At 40.0% G+C, this 20,850-nt stretch overlaps 1 long non-coding RNA gene across 1 annotated transcript in view; it reads right to left on the reverse strand.

Moving 5' to 3' along the window:
* Positions 1-20,850, reverse strand: part of LOC144542359 (uncharacterized) — a 73,288-nt gene that overhangs the window by 37,675 nt on the left and 14,763 nt on the right. Inside the window, exon 2 of the long non-coding RNA XR_013507210.1 lies at positions 16,694-16,754. This is a non-coding gene — a long non-coding RNA (uncharacterized LOC144542359). The remainder of the gene's footprint in view (positions 1-16,693; positions 16,755-20,850) is intronic.

Here is a 20,850-nt window from a genome sequence, read left to right on the forward strand (position 1 = left end):
CTTATTCAGCTTCGCAACAACAACGAAACAACAGGAACATCGAGTGTTTCCCTCCAGACTGAGATCTCCAGCTTTTAAAAACACTGACACCTGCTCTTATGAAATGGATGGTGGCACACAATTAAATCACACTACTTTTTAAACTGAGACTTGGTAACTTAAGCCCCTGGCTGACAAAACAGCAATACTTTTACACACAGGATCCTCTGCATTTTAGATACATTGAATTTAAAAGGTGTGAACTAGAACCGAAAATGGTTCTTCGGAGTGATATTAAAAGCATAAGGCATAAATGTGGAAAATAAGTAAGTTCCTACACAGTAATATTCTGTACAATACAATACTTGTCCACAGGTTAATACACAGGAATAAGGCCATTGTAAAGTGTTACCAAAAACTTTATTTCTAAGCCCCAAGATCACTCCAAATGTCTTTTTCTACTTCAATTGTCCCTTTTAAATGTAATTAATACAGTTTCTAACATCATCAATAAGTCTGTGTGCACTCAGGCTGCTGCAATTTTATACACTAGTGTCCACATAATTAATCAGGTCAATATGGTTTGAATGTATTAACTGATTTTGTTGCAGATGTAGATGTGGAAAGTAACCACATCCCTCCATAGTATGTGCTGTTCAATTACAAATGAGTCGATACAAGGGCAGATAAACAAAAACACAATGCAGCTGTCTAAGTGAAGGAAAGCAGAAATGGTTCTTCTATGGAATCACTCCAGAGAACCATTTTCGCTTCTAGTTCACACCTTTATTTTTTTTTTTTCTGTATGTAGCCTAGATCTCGTATGAACGGAACAGTAAGGTTTTTTTTGTTTTTTTTTTTGACGCTGTTATTGTTTCAACATCATTTAACGTGGAGCCCTGACCTACAAGCATGTGCACAGATCCATCTACCGGATGCACAGAGATGATTTTGGGGCCGATCCTCTCGTGTTATATTGGGTAAAGTGAGTAGCTGCTGCTCTGAAATAGATGTTAAAAGCCTTTTGTATGTATGAGGAAATCAAAATCATTGCTAAGCCTCAATCAGATAATACGTTCTTGATCTGTAATTGTGTCATTTTCTGTTACATGCTTGCGTGCGTCACCGGCTACAAAATGAAATTACGCTTCACTTACATTTCTATATCCCAGCAGTGCAAACAAGCAATATACTGAGAAGTGCGCAGAGAGAAAGCCACAGCGGGCGGACAGGACGTTCCTCTGCCTCTGCACTGATGTGTAATAAATACTGTAAGTGCTAAATAAAGAAATAAGAGGTGGAACAGTTTAATTCCTCTCTCGGGACGATGATGAACTGAACAGAGCCAGTTAGGTCACTCCAGTTTCACCCTGAAAATGCTGCACACTTTGGATTCAGTTTTTCCTCTTACTGAAAGTCAACAGTGAGTTCTGCAAAAACACACATAATTCTACAGTTTCTGCAATAACATACAGTAACCATGTTGGGGGAGAAGGGTGTTAAGATGACTCATAACTTTAATAGTAAGCCATAATGTGCTTTACTTTCATGCCAGCGATGATTTTTGCAAAATTAGGTGTCAATTTTTCCCCAAAAGATGGATATCTCAGTTTAGAAAGAAGTTTTGAAAATATTTATAGTTGAACTAGTATTTGGTGTTTATATGAGATCAGATTATTGATTTCTCCAAAATCTATGAAAGAACAAGCACACATACAGATATTTTGCCTATTGCTAATGAAAAAAGAAGAAAATACAAGTCTTAAATGTTTTTTTACATTTTAGGCATTTGGCTTATGCTTTTATCCAGACTGACTTACAGTGAGTGCAATAGTAAAATAAGCTGCAGTTTCTAGTTCACCAACATTATACTCAGCCAATAATAAGGAGCCACAACACCCACATAATACTTTGAATACAGACTGAAACTCGGTTAAAAGGACATTTTTGAGTTTGGTAGCACTTGACTTTACAATGGCTTTATTCCAGTGTATTAACCTGTGTTTTAACCAGTGGAAAAGTATTGTAAGTACACAATATTCCTTTGTAAGTAGTAGTAAATCTTCATAATACATGATGTACTGACAATAATTGCTTCATTTAAATGGTGTTGTTACACTGTTGTAAGTAAATGATGTATGAGTGAGATTTTCATCAAGTACCTACACTGTAATATTTTGTACTTACAATACTTGTCCACAGGTTAATATACAGGAATTGTAAAGTGCTACCAAAAACTCTATTTCTGCCTCATGATCACTCAAATGTCTATTTGTACTTCAATTGTCTCTTTAAATGTAATTAATACAGTTTCATCACCAATAAGTCTGTGTATTCTTAGGCTGCTGCAATTCTATACTGTCCACATAATAAATCAGGTCAATATGGTTTGAATGTATAAACTGATGTTTTGTTGCAGATGTAGAATATATAAATATGTACAGTAACAGACAAACACATTTTCCTATCCTGAGAATCTTTTTGGAAAGGCTGAAAAATAATTATTGATGTGGAAACTGGATTTAACTGAATTATAGTAATATATATTCAGGGATGTAGTGGAGGGTAAACCCACCTAAACTCAATTTACCCACTTTTTCAGTCTGACATAAATCTATATGAGTCAAACTGATGATATTCATACTGGAAAATGGTGTCAAACTGATGTAAGTTACATGAAGAATGGGTATTTTAAGGGGAAAAAGCATAAATGAATGCTTTCCTGGAGATGTTTGCCTCATGGTGATCAGGTTTCAGTTCACCCACCTGTTTATTTCCACTACATCACTGAGAATATTTCTCTCCTCATGAAGCTTCCCATCAAAAGCTACCGGCTTTGGTTCTTGAGCCGTAAAGCTACAATCTGCAAGGGAACCAAACGACACTGTTCAGCGTGTAAATGCACAGTAAATGTGTTTACGGCAGTGCAACATTTCTAATATGCATTTTACAGTGAGTTAAAGCGAGAGGCAGCAGCGGGGTGAATATTATCTGCCTCACAACCGCAGGCCTCCAAGCTGAGTCAGAAACACACAAACACACTCACACCAGATTAAAGACGTGAAACTTTATATATTCAAAGTTCAAAGGAAGCGAAATTCAAACTTTGCAGCTGATTTCATATCAGGCTGTTTTGACTTTTTGTTGCTGAAACATTGAGAAAGGTGACCAACACTTTCATGCCAGGATGTTTTATTATTTTTTTTAAAAGGCTCCGTTTTAAATTTGCTTTCTGATTTTCCTATCGTGTATTTTTCCATCAGCACAGCCCACAGTTTAAAAAACACAGATAGGATTATTTGGAAAAAAAATAGCTATGTATTCAATTATACAGTAGATTATATACATTTTATGTTAAAAAATAATTGTGGTCTGTATTACAAAATTCAAGCTAACCTTTACAACAAAAGAACAATATGATAGGCTATATTTTAGAAGGATACATCACGGCAAAACTATAAATTATTTACAATATCCTATAGGAATATAGTTGGAAAACAAGAGTCTATTATGGCAGACTGGAAAGCAAATGCTTTTTCAACTACAACTTAAAGAATTATGTGATTTTATGAGAGAAAAGTATAGATAAAAACAGAGGGATACTACAGCAAAACTATACATCCCATTAGAAATATTATAGGAATATTATAGGGATACGATAGGAGATCAAAAATAATATAAAATATGATAAAGTCGGCATAAACTCACTATTTAGCGACACAACTCCCCAACAATATATTTATTATAGTGATGTTTTATGTTAGGGAACATAGCAGAGACTTTTTAGGGGTGTAACTATTTAAGTCACGCACTTTCCAAATTTATTTACATATTTCTACATCATATTTCTACATTAATTCCTGTTTTCTGAATCGAACAAACTTCCTTCCTTGGGCGTGAGAGAGAGAGAGGAAACCGCGAGCAGGAAAACCAGGCGCGTCTCTGAAATCTAAATGTCAAACTGTCTGTTCTCATTTCACACAGGAAGCTTATCTGCTGTGACATTTGATTATCGATTGTTGTTGTTTTGTTGTTTAGAAAGTGATACCGTCTGGTTTTAAGACTCACTCCTTATCAAGAGCCTTTTTTTTATGTCCTGAAAAGGAAATCGCGATGCTTTCCATTTTATTCTAACACGTGTGTTATGATTTGATCCGAACAAATCGGGTTTTAATGAAGGGAAATGACTTAATTAGTCTCTTAATTAGGTCTTAATTAAGGCTGCAAATAGCCAATCACAGGTGGATTTCCTCACGGTCGCGATATTGATGGATTTTCTAATAGATACAGAAAACCTAATGCCGTCCTTCCCTCTCCATATTCCTGCATTAGTGTGATAGGAAACGTGTTATAATAAAGTGATAATCCTATTGACTAATCGATTGATACTGCAAGAAAATGTCGAGTATTTTTGTCCCGCAAATGTCACGCAACGTCCTCCATTACGCATCGGAGTGGCGCATTTGCAGCATAAAGGGAATAACAAGATGGAGCAGGAAGGGAACCCGGGAATAAAAACAGAGGAAAAGGCCACGAGGAAGCAAAGCATTTGAGTTTTATTCGTCATTTTAATTCTGGTTGTTTCCAAATTTGACACCAGCCTGAAACCAGCAGAGGCTTGGCGTCTTTTAGGTTTTGGTTCAGGCCTTATCTTTGGCCTGAGAGAGTCCAAATATGATCTTGTGGTTTTTATTGTTATATTACAGAGCAAAGATGAAGAAAAAATCCACAGAAATTAATTTGGAAGCAAGAAAATCCCATAATGCAGCATTCAAGGAGCAGCGTTCCCTCTGAGCTGACACTGTGGTGACTTGTAATAGTTTATCACACTGATCAAATAATAAAAATATCTTGTCAGTGATCAGTTGTTGATCCAGTTTCTCCGCAGAAATTTTGGCAACTGATATCAGATATAAGGACTTCGTCATATCTTAGGATTTAATACTGACGCCTCTAGCACAGACACTTTTTAACGCATTATCCCGACCTGGACAGGCTTGTTGCAGCTTATAAATACTTGTAATAAAGTATTATTTCCCTCTGTCCGTCTCAGTGTCTCCAACACTAAAACACAAAGTGTCTCAATACAAAGAAACTAGTTCTAACTCGTATAAATTCAGCTTCCAGTGGCGCAGCAGCAAGTCTCTTTGTTGTTTAGTTACTGAGATATTTCTTTGAAAGCAGGAGTGTAAGGTCATTTAGCCGTTAATGACACTGTATGGGAAAGTTGAATGCAGTTTTTCGATATAATAAAAATCACACTTGACCTGTGTTTGTCTTGAAATCCTGGTGACAAAGTGATATCGACATTTTCTCCTGGGCTTTAGAGTAAAAAGCGTGTAGGACACCGGAGGTCTATATTGTGAAAAAGACTTTATAAAAGAGGTGAGCGTGTTTTTTAACCAGCTACAAACTAAGTTACTTTGTGATTTTTAAGAGAAAATTACTCAAAAAATAGAGGAATAAAATCCAAATGTCGCAGCAAAACCTTAATTCCGTCTAGGAATATTATAGGAATCATATACTGATACCATGAGAGATGGAAAAATACCACAAAGCAGCATTAGATCACTATAAACTCAATATTGAGCACCAAAGACATAATATGATTGCCTGTAAGAATATTATAGGAATATCATAGGAGTATTTTAGTGAGTTTCTTATTTTTGTGTGAGAACTTCTGCATGAGAGGACGACAAGCTGCCATGTGAAACCTTGATGTAAAGATAATAAAGACTTTAATAAAGAATGTGTTGTTATGAAACACAGAGCCTGGGGGTTTGTGTTCATATTAGATCGAATATGAAGCGATAAGCGTCTGGACTCCGGTCTGCTGTGCTGAGGCGTTTCAGAGGAGAGGAGAGGAGAGGAGAGGAGAGGAGAGGAGAGGAGAGGAAAGGAGAGTAGAGGAGGAGAGAGGAGGAGAGGAGAGGAGAGAGGAAAGGAGAGGAGAGGAGAGAGGAAAGGAGAGGAGAGGAGAGGAGGAGAGGAGAGGAGAGGAGAGGAAAGGAGGAGAGGAGAGGAGAGGAGAGGAGAGGAGAGGAGGAGAGGAGAGGAGAGGAGAGGAGAGGAGAGGAGAGGAGAGGAGAGGAGAGGAGAGGAAAGGAGGAGAGGAGAGGAGAGGAGGAGAGGAGGAGAGGAGAGAGGAGAGGAGGAGAGGAGAGGAGAGGAGAGGAGAGGAGAGGGCTGATGCAGACTGAAGCTCCTGCAGGTCTGCTCTGCTGTGTTCTGTCAGACTGTGTCTCCCTCTGCTGGACAGACACACGAACTGCAGCTAAACTGCAGCCTGCAGAAAACAGACTGCATGCTGGGAGGATGGAGGAGACACTGGGGAAACTGGGGTAATGGAGTAACTGGGATAACTGGTAACTGGGATAACTGGCAACTGGGATAACTGGAGTAACTGGTAACTGGGATAACTGGTGTAACTGGTGTAACTGGTAACTGGGATAACTGGAGTAACTGGTAACTGGGATAACTGGAGTAACTGGTAATTGGGATAACTGGTGTAACTGGTAACTGGGATAACTGGAGTAACTGGTAACTGGGATAACTGCAGTAACTGGGATAACTGGTAACTGGGATAACTGCAGTAACTTGGATAACTGCAGTAACTGGGATAACTGCAGTAACTGGGATAACTGCAGTAACTGGGATAACTGGTAACTGGGATAACTGCAGTAACTGGGATAACTGGTAACTGGGATAACTGCAGTAACTGGGATAACTGCAGTAACTGGGATAACTGGTAACTATACCAGATAATAGTCACTGTATTGTGCCACTCATTCACTGTTTCTTTCTTTCTTTCTTTCTTTTCATTCTGCCTGCCTTTCCTTCTTTATGCATTTCTTTCTTTCTATCCTTTCTTTCTCTCTTTCTTTCTTTCTCTGACTTTCTTTCTGCGCTTCATTCCCTCTGTTTTGTTTCTTTCTTTCTTTCCTTCCTTCTTTATGGAGTTATTTTCATCCTTTTTCTATCTTTTCTTCCCCTTTCTTTCCTTCTTTTTTCTTTACACACTCCTTTCTTCACTTCTTTGCTTCCTCTGTCCTTTATGGATTTCTTTCTATCAGTTTCAATCTGTGTCTGTATCAGTCTTTTCTTTCTTTCTTTCTTTCTTTACTTCTTTCTTTCTTTCTTTCTTTACTCTTTCCTTCTTTCTCCTCTTCCTTCTGTCTTTCTATACTTTTTCTGCACCTCTTTCTTCACTTCTTTCCTTCTTTCTTCACTTCTTTCCTTCTTTCTTCACGTCTCCCACGTGTTCTCTCTTTTTTTCTCGCTCTTCTCACTTCTTTCTTCCAGATAAGATGAAACTTTACTGACAGTAATTTAGTAACTATATTACGCTTTAATTTCTCTCTCTCTGACACACACCCACACCCACACACACACCCACACACACACACACACACACACACACACACACACTGACCTTTACAGAGTATCAGGACCTCATATTACTGTCAGTCATCTGACAACACACACGCTGGGTTTCAGTTTCCTAAACACCCATACAGTACGAAAACGGCCCTGTTCACTCACACACACACACACACACACACACACACACACACACACACACTTATTAATGCTGTGAAGAACTGCAACACCCCAGCAACTGGAAACACAGTGACACACTTCTTTCCTGGAAAGTAGATGTTTAATGTGATGAAAGCAGAAACGCAGCCCGCTAGCACAGCTAGGGCCAGTATGGGCTTAATGGTTAATAATAATAAAAATAATAACTTTATTTATGTAGCACTTTTCTTAACATTGTTGCAAAGTGCTTAGACAGTGACAACAAAGAAACAATGTAAAAAAACTGAAAGAAAACTGAAAAAATTCAATAGAATATAATGAATAAACGGTTATAGAGACTGTCCTGTAATCAGAAGTTGGCAGGTTTGATGGCTGCTGACATGGTGGGAAATAAAAAGCTGGTGAACTCTGACCTCCAGTCGGTGAAGAAAACAACCACCAATATCAACAAAAAGCATTCAGAAAAGCATTAATTTATGCTGGATTTCCCTTAAGTGACCCTATCTTCACTTACATCAGTTTTATACCACTAACTATTGTGTAAACTATGAATTCACGTCATGAGGATTTATGTCAGGCCAAGGTGGTAAACTCTGTTCTGCAAATAAAAAGGAGGGGAACATGTATAGTATCATAACATCACATTAATATCACCTGCAATACTATAGAAAATGTTAAAAGTGTAACGTAGCATTTTGAAACATGAATATATAATCGTCAATGTATAATCATACTATTGTTAGTGCTAATGTTTCTCCAAATTAAGACCACATTACCCATAAACCCTGTTGCTTCCTGTCACAAAAGGATGTTCCTACTTGCCCCCTCCCTTGTATTACTCTGTTTTGAAAAGGAAGGAGAAGAAGAGGAAGAAGAAGAAGAAGAAGAAGAAGAAGAAGAAGAAGAAGAAGAAGAAATAACAGCCAGTCTGCATTCTGCCCAGGTCAGCTAACATGAAGTTGAAACTCTTTTACTTGCAGCTTAGCAAAGTTAAAATAGTTCCTGTTTTGTGCCATAAAGCGATCCAGCAGATTTCCCTCCAGATCCACCAGGTGGAGAAACTATGGAGGCAGAGCAGAGGTGTCTTCTCATTTGTTTACAGTTATTATACTAATGTCTCAAAATTAATATGGCGCTGATTTATTGATGTTAAAATGCTTTCAATTTGACAGGAACAATATTTTTTTGGATTTTTCGAGCACTTCGACTGCCACATAGCACAAAGAGTTATTAGTAATTTGTTTCTTTTTGATGGACGATAAGATTCATTTTCGTTTGGGAGTCGACAGAGTCAGAAAAAAGAGAAAAAAGAAAAGAAGCGTTCGGTTACTCCGCCGACTGCAGAATATGAGCTTCTGAAATCTTCTGTGTAATTTGTGACTCGTCTTACTACTGGTAGAGTAATGACTGTTGTGTTCTTAGTCATTTACTGTAGTTCAGACCATAACTCATGATGAGTAAAGGTGTTACAGAACACACACACACACACACACATACACACACACACACACACACACACACACTACTGGCCTGTTTTCACCTTGACATTTATTTATCTCGTATCTGACATCAATGGAACCACCCACTGTGAGGACAAACACATGTGCATACACACATATACACACACAACACACACGCATGCACACACACACACACCATTCCAGAAGTTCAGCGTGGTTAAATGTAATTTAAAGACACAAAAACCACCATCGTCAGCCTGGAAACACACACACACACACACACACACACACACACACACACACCTGTGAACTAGTGAATGACTAGTGAATCTCCACAGTGACATTCAGTGAGAAGGCATTTTAACTCCAATGTCATGGTTTCACGTTCAGACAAACCTAAACCTGTTTGATTCAAACCAGTACTGAGGTTACACACACACACACACACCTACACACACACACACACACGCACAAAGCGCTGGCCCCATTTCTTAGAGTTTATGCTGCGCTCGTTCTGTCTCGTTGTTTTGAATCGCTCATTTCGTGGCGTCTTGTTTTTATCTGTACTTGTGTTTTTGTATTTCGTGCACAGCTCTTTACAGGAACGTTATAAATAAACTCGACCTGGTAAAGTGCGGCTGAGTCAAAATCGCCCCTCCATCTTACAGTACGTCTAGTGACAGGTTTTCACCAGCGACCACACTCGTAACGCTGGGAGGTTTGGCGCCGTTCTCTACACACAGGAGCAGTGGAAGAGGACAGATATGCAGCGTGGACTCTCTCTTTCCATGAAATAGACTGATCCGCTGAGAGACACCAGCTGAAAGTGGTGATTATTATTGATTTGACCTGTTTAATCCACTCTGACCTGTTTAATCCCGGTGGAGATGAAGGGGAGGAGACGGGTTAGAGAAGGATTTTTAAAACCTGAGACAGCTGGGACATGAATTTGCATTTTTTTGTACACAATCAGTGTTTAATTAATTAAAAATGGAGGGATTCATTGCGTAATTTGCCCCAATAAGAGGATGTCATCCCCATTCTGCCCAAATGAAGGGTTTTATTCCAAAATGCAAGGGTAGAAGTAACTAATTGCATTTACTCCAGTTATTGTAATCGAGTGGCTTTTATTTGTGTACTTTAACTTTTGAGTATTTTTTAAAGTCAGGCATTTTACTTTTACTTATTTTTTAAAGTCAGTAATTTTACTTTTACTTATTTTTTAAAGTCAGTAATTTTACTTTTACTTATTTTTTAAAGTCAGGCATTTTACTTTTACTTAAGTACATTTTTAATGAAGTAGCCTACACTACATTTTAAATCCCATCCATTACAGAAGACAGATTTTGTGTTTCTCCATCAGCAACAGAAACTGGAATGAATTGACAAATTGTGGAGCGATTCACAGTGAGAAGAGAAATCTGACTTTATTTAGTAATTTCCAACTTTTCCAATTAAAGGAATTGAGGTTGAGCTCTGCACCCTCGTCCTTTTAGAAATGCATGGAAAAGATCAGATCTAACAATGTTCTCTTTTGTAAAAAAAAATGTCTAAAAACAAAAACTGAAGTAGATTTTTACACCAGTACTTTAACTAATATTTAAGTAAAATATCAGCAAAGTAACAGTACTTCTACTTGAGTAGGACATTCTAATACTCTTTCCACCACTGACAAAATGCTATATGTCTATTTTGTAATAAGTCATAAAGGTGAAATATAGATGGAGGGGAAGAGAAAGATGAAAGAATTTTTTAGACTTTTATCAATCATGTCAGGACCAATATTGGTAGTCCTTACCCAGTTTACAGTCATATGTATATGTATTACAGTACATTCCCTCTAAAATGTAAAACTTAGGCTACTAAACTCATCTACTGAAACTAAAGTCTGCATTCATTTGTATGTTACATTTTAGATGGCATATTACGATGAAAATGTAAAATGAGGTCTATTCTAAGACTGAAAGACCAGGGATGATGGCTTTATACCCCGAGGGAGACGTGAAGTCATTTTCTGCTCTCTCGTTTCTGCTTTAGTTCTCTGGATGACACATATCAAGTTCTCACTTCTGCTGTAGTTGCCCTTATCTGCCGAACACCAACCTTAAAATATATTCCCTCACCCAAATTGAAGAAATTGCTATCTGAATGTAGTAAAGTTGTCAAAGCCCTCTCAGGCTGTTGAAAAATATAGGTAGCCTATTGAGCGCACAAAATATTGCATGCACCCAGTAGAAATATATTATAAATCTTCCTATTACTATTGAGTGTTCCTAATTTTGAGAGTTACACAATTCATGTATAAATTGTCTCAAGGCTTAAAAATCCTGCTCCTGTCCTTCATAAATGAAGTGGATTTAGTAGGTGAAATCAGCAAGGGATCATAGATTTCACCTGATCAATCTGTTTCATATTTCCAATCAATCGTTTGAGAGCCCCTGTCCTTTAGAGGGCTTTCAGGTGACGTAACATACCGTCTGGCGGCCATATTGGAGGTCCTCACTCAACCCAACTCAACCGTGCCTCGGAACAGCTGATTGTGTTCGTAAACTTTCAACAGAACTGAATAGACAGGGTTAATTGACTGTGAACTGATCATTTCATCACTGATCTATTTGGTTTTGTGTTTAGATAATGTTAGCTTGTTAGCTAGCTAACCATAGTAGCCTATCTGGTCAACTAACCATCATCATAACCATTGTTGTTAACAAATCTGATTAGCACACTAGCTAACATACCTAGTAGAAGCTAGTGTTAGCAGTGGCTAGTAGTTGCATCTTAACATTGACATCAGTTGTTTTGATACATCTGATTTAATTTGTGTTTAGATAATGTCAACTTGTTAGCTAGCTAACCAAGTCAGCTACTGTGTTGTTGTTTACTTTAGCTACTGCCATGTAACATTAGCATCAGATGGTGTTAGTAGTGGCTAGTAGTCGCATGTTGACATTAACATCAGTGTGTTTGCTGGCTAGTTAGCTAGCTAACAGTTTGTTCAGGTTAACTGAGCTGACTCTTCTCAAGCTACAACTCAGAGTGTTTTGGAGTAGAGACTAGGGCTAAAGACAAGACAGTTTACTGTGTCACAGTAACCAAATCCACCTTATCACACTATTCAACATTAAGCTCACACCACAACATCTTTTCCAGGTATCTCTCTGTTTCTAGCCTGGTTGTTATATATTTAGACATTATTTGCGCACGGCTAATTCTCCATGACGGTGCCGTGGTTGCTGGGTAATTTGTGATGCAAATGCTATAACATCCAAGTAAAGTTTACATAAGCGTTCACCCCAGGTTCAGGCATGAGGGGCGGCTACGTTAGATACTGTGTATTGATAAACGTCTGGGGGTGGGAGACTTCTGGGTGCTTTTCTACCCGGCAACAGAGCGCTGAGTCATCTCTATCACAGCCCTCCCACGCCTACCCACGCTGCACTGCTCTCAGTCTCTTCTCGGTGGTGGAGATGCTCGGCGACGGACATGATACCAAAACTAACTGCATCACTTCATCCATGCCCACAGATCAGAAAAACACACATTTACCGTAAACGGGGGGGTGCCTTGACAGAACAGGGCTGGCATACGTGTGTGTCTGCTACTGACAATATATGGAAACTGATACCACTTATTAAACAGAGCATAAAGATCAGGAGGGAGAGAGAAAGAGAGAGTGAAAGAGATATTCTGTGTGTGTGTGTGTGTGTGTGACACTCAATTAGGATTGAGATTTATCATATTATTTGCTCCTTTAAGACATTTTCACATCGTGTCTGCTTTATTCGGTGGTATCCAGCGTGACAGGAAAATACCTATGAGGATATGAATAGAGGCCTTGTAGTTGCATCACAAATGTCCTAAAAGCCACATCTGGTGCCATCATGACGGGCCATTGGAGAATTGGCTCCGTGTAAAAAATGACTAAATATATAACAACTGGGCAAGAGAAAGAGAGATACCTGATAGTGATGGGTCGATTCACAAATCAATCGTTCATTTCAACGATACTTTAAAGTGAACGAGGGCAAATGGTTCGCCAATGGAACTGAATCAAAATTTAATCAGTTTAGTTACACTTGTAAACACAAATTGAGCATTCAGGACAGTTGCTGTCTGTTTCCTTGGTGATGACTTCAATGCTGGCTGGCCGCTCTCCAAAATGGCCGTAATCAACCACAATCAGTGGCGGTTCTAGGACTTTTTAAATGGGGGGGGCCAGAGGGTGGTCACCACTAACTTGGGGGGTCCAAGGACCATAAGCATAAAAACGAGGTTGAAAGTTAAAAATGATCCATAACACACTAATTTGATTGTTTTTAATCAGTTGTATATACTCAAGATTCAGGAAATAAGTCTGAATATGCTCAGAAACAAATTAACAAATTACTACCTGCAAGGCAAATTTGGTATCACTGCAAGGACTCATTTGACCCGTATTGTCCAATGATTATTTAGGTGAAAAACAGACTATGGACTGAACTGTGAAATATCTGGAGAAAAAGAAACATAATAGCGACACCTCACTATCATTACGGTCGGAGAGCCAGAAAGACTCAAGTTAGTTCAAAGTCTTCCACTAATACCTGAAAAAGCTTGTTGTGGTGTGGATGTAGGTCAGTTCGGTAACTTCCTAAGTAAAAGTGAATAGTGTGATAAGGTGGATTTATTTCCAAATGTAGGTTACTGTGACACAGTAAACTGTCTTGTCTTTAGACCTACCTAGTAGACCAAAACAGAGTCAGCTCAGTTAACCTGAACTAACTGTTGGTTTTTGGCTTTGTTAGCGCTATTGCCAACTTGGCGACTTTGTCTCTAGATTTAGCAACTTGTCAGGCCCTCTGGTGACTAGCGACAAATATAGTGGCTTTTCCCCGACCATGGGGAACAGAGTTAATGTGTTGATTCTTAAAGCATTTGTCAACAAATCGGTATAGCTGATGCCAATTTGCGCTACTTAGCCTATTTGCCTGATCTAAAGATGTCTGATGACCACAACACTTCCCATACACAGCCCCCTCCCTCCGCTAAGAGGGGGGAGAGCTGGATCAGTGCAGCAAATATACTGATATGCAAATTAGTGTGTGATGTCATTACGCGACTTCTAGCGACTTTTCAGCCGATAGCTACCTTCCTTGGAAGAAAGTTGGCAACACTGTTATCTTGCTAACTAGCCAGCAGGCTAATTTAGCAAAGTAACTGAAAATGCTAAGGAGCAACTACTAGCCACTACTAATGCTAGCTACTACTAGATACTTTAGCTAATGTGCTAATCAGATGTGTTAACAAGACAGTGATGGTTAGCTGACCAGATACTAGCTAGCTAACAAGCTGACATTATCTAAACACAAAATCAGTCATTTGGATCAGTGATGAAATGATCAGTTCCCAGTCAAAAACAACCCAGAAATTAACCATGGCTATTCAGTTCTGCTAAAGTCGAGATGAAATGAAAAGTGCATTTTTAACCCTTTTAGATCACATCCCCGGTCATATTGTGCACCTATTTAACAATATATGCCAAAAAAAAATACAAAAAATCAATTTCTTTGTATTCTTATATCAAAATCCAATCATGTTTTCTTCCTGTAAAACAAAATATGCCGTGTGCTTACGTAAGCATGAACCAACCAATTTCAACCAATAATATCATGACTTCCACCCATCAATCATTCTTCAGCCTCTAGCTAGCCACACCGGTCATATAAAACCAAACTTCACCGTTTCTGGGTCGTAGCTGACAGCAATATGGAGAGAGATAGGAAGAGATGTGTGTTTGGATAAAAAACAAAACAATGTCGCTGAGGTCTAATTCATTCATCTCTACCTTGTCCTCCTCCTGATCTAACAGCAGGTGAGGGAGGTGTGTGTGGAGCCAACAGTCCTCTGTAGCGCCGTATCGCGCTAAACTCTAAGCCCCGCCCACTGTTTAGCGGTCCAATCAAATGCGAAGGATTTGATTTTAAATCCCTCTTGTAACTGTACACCGCTCAAATATTTTCTGTTTCACTGGGAAATACATCACAGTACAGAAGCTGAAGACGCTCTAACTTCCGTTTCAGTGGGACTTTAAGATGGACAAGTTGTAGGTTTAGAAATGCAATCAGCTGTTCACAGCCACTGCTGCCCAAGAGCTGAAGACCACCAATATGGCCGCCAGAGGGTGCGTATCAATGATCGAAATGACCGCCGACTCTGAAACGCAGGATTCTGTGACAATAACATGAATTGGACACGACATTTTCAGCTGAAGGTTGGCGGTGAACGATTGAGGCAACTAAAACGACCTTCGTTAAGGTTTGGGTTAAGGTTAAGGTTAGGCAATTAAAACAACTTGGCTAGGGAAAGGCTTTGGTCATGGTTAAAAAAAACAAAAAAAAACGTTAAAATTTGACTCACGGTAGAAATTTCCTTCGTACAAACTCCGGTCGCCGGCACTGAAGGCAAACTGATCCGCCCATCCGCCACCCCGACTTCCTACTGCGCTACTTCAATGCCAGACACCTTCCTGTTTATGGTCGTGCAGAATTTTAACACTTTATGTGCCGTGAACACGTAAACCGGTGTTAACAAGTCGTGTTCGTTTCACATATTTTAGTGAGATCAGGTTGTGCAGCGTGTCGTCTGAAAGCCCTCTGTAGTCTGATATTGTGAGTGATATGTATGGTAGATATTGTTAGATATAGTAGTGATATTTACTGTTTCGTCTACTCTCAAACGTAAAGCCTTCTCGTTTTAGTGTTTCAGTAGCCTTTAAACTGGCGTGCAGTACTATGTGTTTGAGTGTGTGTTCCTCATAGTGATATGTGTAATCTACTTTCCATAGTTGTTTTTACACCGTCCCTTTGCATTGTACATAAGATCCTATTGTCTCTGTACCCTGTGCGTCAGTATAGACTCTGAAACTACCACCAACGTCACCAACACTAATTCCTGTACATTGACTAAACCATTTAAGTGTTTCTAATTGTTGTGCCCTGCGGAGACAGCTGCAACATCAACACGAGATACAACAGCGTCAACTTCACTGCAGCGCTGCGGAGGCGCGGTCAGTGCGTCACACCATGATTACATGACTAACTTGGGAGCGTTGGTAATATGCCAAGTGCCAAATATAGCCGATATCTGCCCCAACCTGACCGACGGCCAACAAACTGCACACTGTATTTGTCTTCCCCGTCCTATTTATCGTCTCTGCACTGTCATTTTTAGATCGCAACATTTGCTAGGCTATGTTTAAATCCTCTGTGATCCATATTGTGCGATTTAGCGATCCAGATGAATCACTATGATCTATTTACAAAAAAGCAGATTCATCAGCTGCTCTTCAGAGAGATAAAATACACTTAAACGCACTTAAACTAACATCCAATAAGCATTCAGTGCCTCACACAGCCCAATTCACCAGAGTTTGGAAAACGTTTGTAACATTTTCCATCTAGCTTTCGATTCCCTCTTGCTCTTTAGCCCTGTGTTGTCTCCAGTCAAACCTAGAAACCACCTAAAATCTGAATCTACTAAATCTAGAAAAGAGAAAAAAATAATCTTTTTTTTTTTTGCCAAGCTTCTTAAAATAGGAGTGCTGATGTAGAATTAAGGGGTCAAGCATCCTCGACCAGATCAAACATTCTGAAAAAAAAGACTGTTTCCTTGATCCGGACTTTTGCTTGGCTTGATAAATACCAACCAATGTTTAAAATGCAGATGCCTTCACTCACCGGTTTGTCAGTCTTCATCCTCCTCTTCCTCTCCCCTTCATCACAAAGTCTTCACTGAAAACTAAGAAGAGCAGAGAAAGTCAGAGGAAGAGAGAGAGAGGGAGGGAGGGAGGGAGAGGAAAAAGAAGAGAAGAGGAATGTTTTAATCACCCCGAAGGAAGCCAGCTATCTTCCCACACACATTGCTGAATGTCCTACTCAGACACACACACACACACACACACACACACACACGCACACACACACGCACACACACACGAATACCTCCAGAGGTCAAGATGAATCAGAGATGAGAGAAAGAGAGTGAGAGAATGAGAGACAGAAAGAAAATCAGATGCCAGAATAGAAGAGAGGGATGAATAGAATGTAGAGGGAGAGAAAAGAGAGCAGATGATGAGAGAAGGGCGAGAGAGCAAAGAGAGAGTGGAGAGAGAGAGAGAGAGAGAGGGAGAAATGCATCAGCGCTATGGCTTGGCTGAGTCATCTAACCACCACTTCCTCCAACGTTCTGTCACAGCTCTCTACTAATGACTGGCCAACTTCTCAGGCATGCACACACACACACACACACACACACACACACACACACACACACACACACACACACACGCCTCTCCTACTTGCGCCAAAATTTCACCTCCTGTTTAAAGTTCAAACTTCTCAAGCTCTTTCTCTCTCTCAGAGCAGATATGGGTGGACCATGTCTCTATCTGTGTGTGTGTGTGTGTGTGTGTGTGTGTGTGTGTGTGTGAGCCTGAGAAGTTGACCAATAGACATGACCTTACACTGTATGTCATGAGAAACTGCCCTGTGGGGGGTGGGTGGGGGTTGGGAGGAAGCAGTATTCCCTTTTTGCCAGCATTCCCAGCAGTATGTGTACAGTACTTTTATTTTTCCAGGGAAGTTTGTTTCTCTGCACCGCTCTGCTTCACATTCATACCGTTAAATACATTCACTGTCCCAGCACAACTAGCCTGTACTCTGAGAAAAAGTCCTGTGATTTAAGAGGTTTGTGTCAGGCGCCAGGGTTCAAAAATCACAGGCAAGCTGACGAGAACTCGCACACTGATGCCAACTGATGCAAAAAAAGAAGAACTGGTATTTATTTACATAAAGACACAGGAAGACTATACACCAAGGTGCGTGAAAATTAGCTTCGACTCTCTCCATTAAAAACCACGCGAAGGGCGAATAAAAAACATTTCCCAGTTGTGAAGCAATTTCGACATAATATAGCATTTTTTTAAATCCAAACAGTTCCTCTCGAGGCGGAGCAGCAGCGCGGCGTGGTGCGGCAGCCGTGTAACAGCTCAGGCAGTATTAGGACTGAAACTGAAACTGATGGGTTAGTGCGGGCCTCGGTGTGCCCGGATTTGCAGATGGGCTCCCCGTTATGCCTTCACGTTTGCACGCTTGCTTTCACAAGTGGTAAAACTCCGACCTGCCAATCTGCACAGCTGACCAATAGAAATGCTTCCAGACATGCCACGAGCGAGCAAATTGGCGAATTGTTTTTTTTTCCTCATCACTTCTGCATGAAAATGAAGAGTATCTTTGCTATTTCTATTGTTAATAATATTGTTAATAATGATGCAGATGTTTAGCTGTTGGTGTGGATAGATAGAGTTTATATCCTATACTACGTTCACTGAGCATTGTTGAAAGTGATTATCTAAGGTAATTATCTGACCTGGGGTCAGTGCAAACCACATACACAAGGGGTCGCCTAACTTTCCCCATCAATGCATACATTCAGTGATCTTTTTGTAGCTAGCAATTCCATGTCTGCAGTGCACTGCGTGTGAATGGAAGTGAGCGCACGGTTCGGTCGGCCAATGGCGGCACTTTGGAGGCGGGCGTACACCGGCGAAATGTCGTCGACATCGCACCGAATCTTCGTTGTGTAGCTTCTCTATTTATTTTTTCGCGACGCTCAGGTCTTTCGCTCTGTCGCTTTAGGTGTTAGGCATGTTGACCTCTGAAAGAAAACCCAACATGGAGGAGTCTCTCATCCAGGTTCATCCAACACTGCTCTAGGCTTCAGTCAATCTGAGGCAGGACTAGATGGGACATTGATTGATTTTAAGTTACCATAGCGATACTAGCTAACTAGCGTGCAAGTAGCTCCTAGCTAACTAGCACCATCCTTTTGAATTTTGAAATCAGATTTTTTTTCCACTAATTCCTTGGCAAAATCAGATGTGACCAGGCCTTTAGGTGCAAAAGTTACAAAAAAGTTCAACTTAAAAAGTGACACCCATGGCTCCGTCTTGCACCCAGTCACAGTTATGACCCATCAGCTTCCAGATCCAGACACTCTTTGATTCAGTTTCTGGTCTTTTTGGGCAAATTTTAGCACCGCAGAAAGGCGTGTGGCGTGAAAACATATTTGAGAAGCTAAATCTGGAGTTTGATATTAAAGTGTGTGTCCGGATTTGGCCACTGTTATGTTACAGTACATCTGGGGATATTATTGTTGTGCAAAATTCCCGTCCTGTCCAGAGGAAACCATGGGAACCCAGAGCCAACTTCGTAAATACACATTTCCTCTTCTGCAGTTCCCACGCTGGTGGAAAACACAACACACACACACACACACACACACACACACACAAACAAGTACAGACACACACACACTTGGACAAGATGTCTCAGGCACATTATGCATGCACATACCAGCACTCACGGGAATATGGAACACACACAGACACACACACACACATACACAGATCATTGCACCGGATGCTAGTTCAGCTTGGTTTAATTACAAATACTGTAGAACAGGATATGACAGTTCTGCAGTGCTGTTGCTGCACCAGAGAAGAAGACAATCGATCCTGCATTACTGCTGTATACACTGGTGGCCATTTTAGAAGTCCTCCTTAGTTCATTTATCCTGTATTTGTCTTGCGTTCATATCAAATACACGAGTTGCCATGATAAAGGCCTCATTAATGCTTTTATCCTGGTTTTAAACTGAAACTGATGGAGTCAGTGCAGGTTTATACAACCTTGGGATCCCCTGATTTGCAAATGGGATCCCTAGAAAAATGATTGTAGCAATTTCTGAAAGTTATTTTAGTCTCTGTTCTGTCTCCCTAAGCAATTACACTAAATTAAAGTAATAATCTGTAACATTTTCATGTAAATAAATGTTAAGTTTGCCATCACCGATTGATAAAACACAACAGTGATCCAACCTATCTGTCTGTTCTAAACAGCCGGTGTCTGGTAGCTCTTTCCCGGGAAAAATCCTCTGCCACACAGGAAGTGATGCGTTTTACGTTTCCTGGTGTGTTTGGAATAAACAGAAGAAGAAGAAGAACTGGGTAGTTAGTGTGAGCAGTGATAGCCACCATGGCTTGAACAGATAAAGAAAACAGAAACTCAAACTGCATCAACAGAAAACCCAAGCCCCGCCCACACTGTTTGATTGACAGGTGATCTGTGGGAAGAGGTTTGATCCCTACTGTGGCCAATCACACTCAACTCCTGTTACATTATTATATATTTACCATTTAGATTCACAGTATTTTTTTAGCTTTATTAGTACAATATGTTTACCAGACTGTTTCCTTACTGCAGCAGATGGAACATATTGGAGGCAGATGGAGAGAGAGAGAGAGAGAGAGAGAGAGAGAGAGAGAGAGAGAGAGAGAGAGAGAGAGAGAGAGAGAGAGAGAGAGAGAGAGAGAGAAGTGCTGGCTCAGCGCAGCCCTCGGAGTGGGAGGATTGTGGGAGATGGAGTCTCTACAGATGAGTCAGTAAGAACCATTACACATGATATCAAAATGAATAGAGCAGCGATCTATCTTTAGTGTCGTCCTGTGGGAATCAAACCTGTGAGATCGACATCATCACCTCCACTGACTTCAGCTGACTCTCTATTATTAGTTTTACACCTGTAGAGTCCCGCTGATTTACATAAAACACACAGTAAGAGACTCAGAAAACAGAGTAGAAAGAATTCATCAAGAGTAGAAATAACTACCGTATTTCCTCTAATATTGGCCCGGGCCTTTATTTACCTCGACTGCAGAGGGTACCAGGCCTTTATTGGAAGCAGGCTTATATTAGAGACAGGCCTTTATTTCTAATTCCCTCTGTTTGATAAGTATATTTGCTCATATTTTAGTACGAAGCCTCCTTGTTTTCTG

Source organism: Centroberyx gerrardi, chromosome 15 (assembly GCF_048128805.1).
Source record: "Centroberyx gerrardi isolate f3 chromosome 15, fCenGer3.hap1.cur.20231027, whole genome shotgun sequence".
NCBI classification, from domain to species: Eukaryota; Metazoa; Chordata; class Actinopteri; order Beryciformes; family Berycidae; genus Centroberyx; species Centroberyx gerrardi.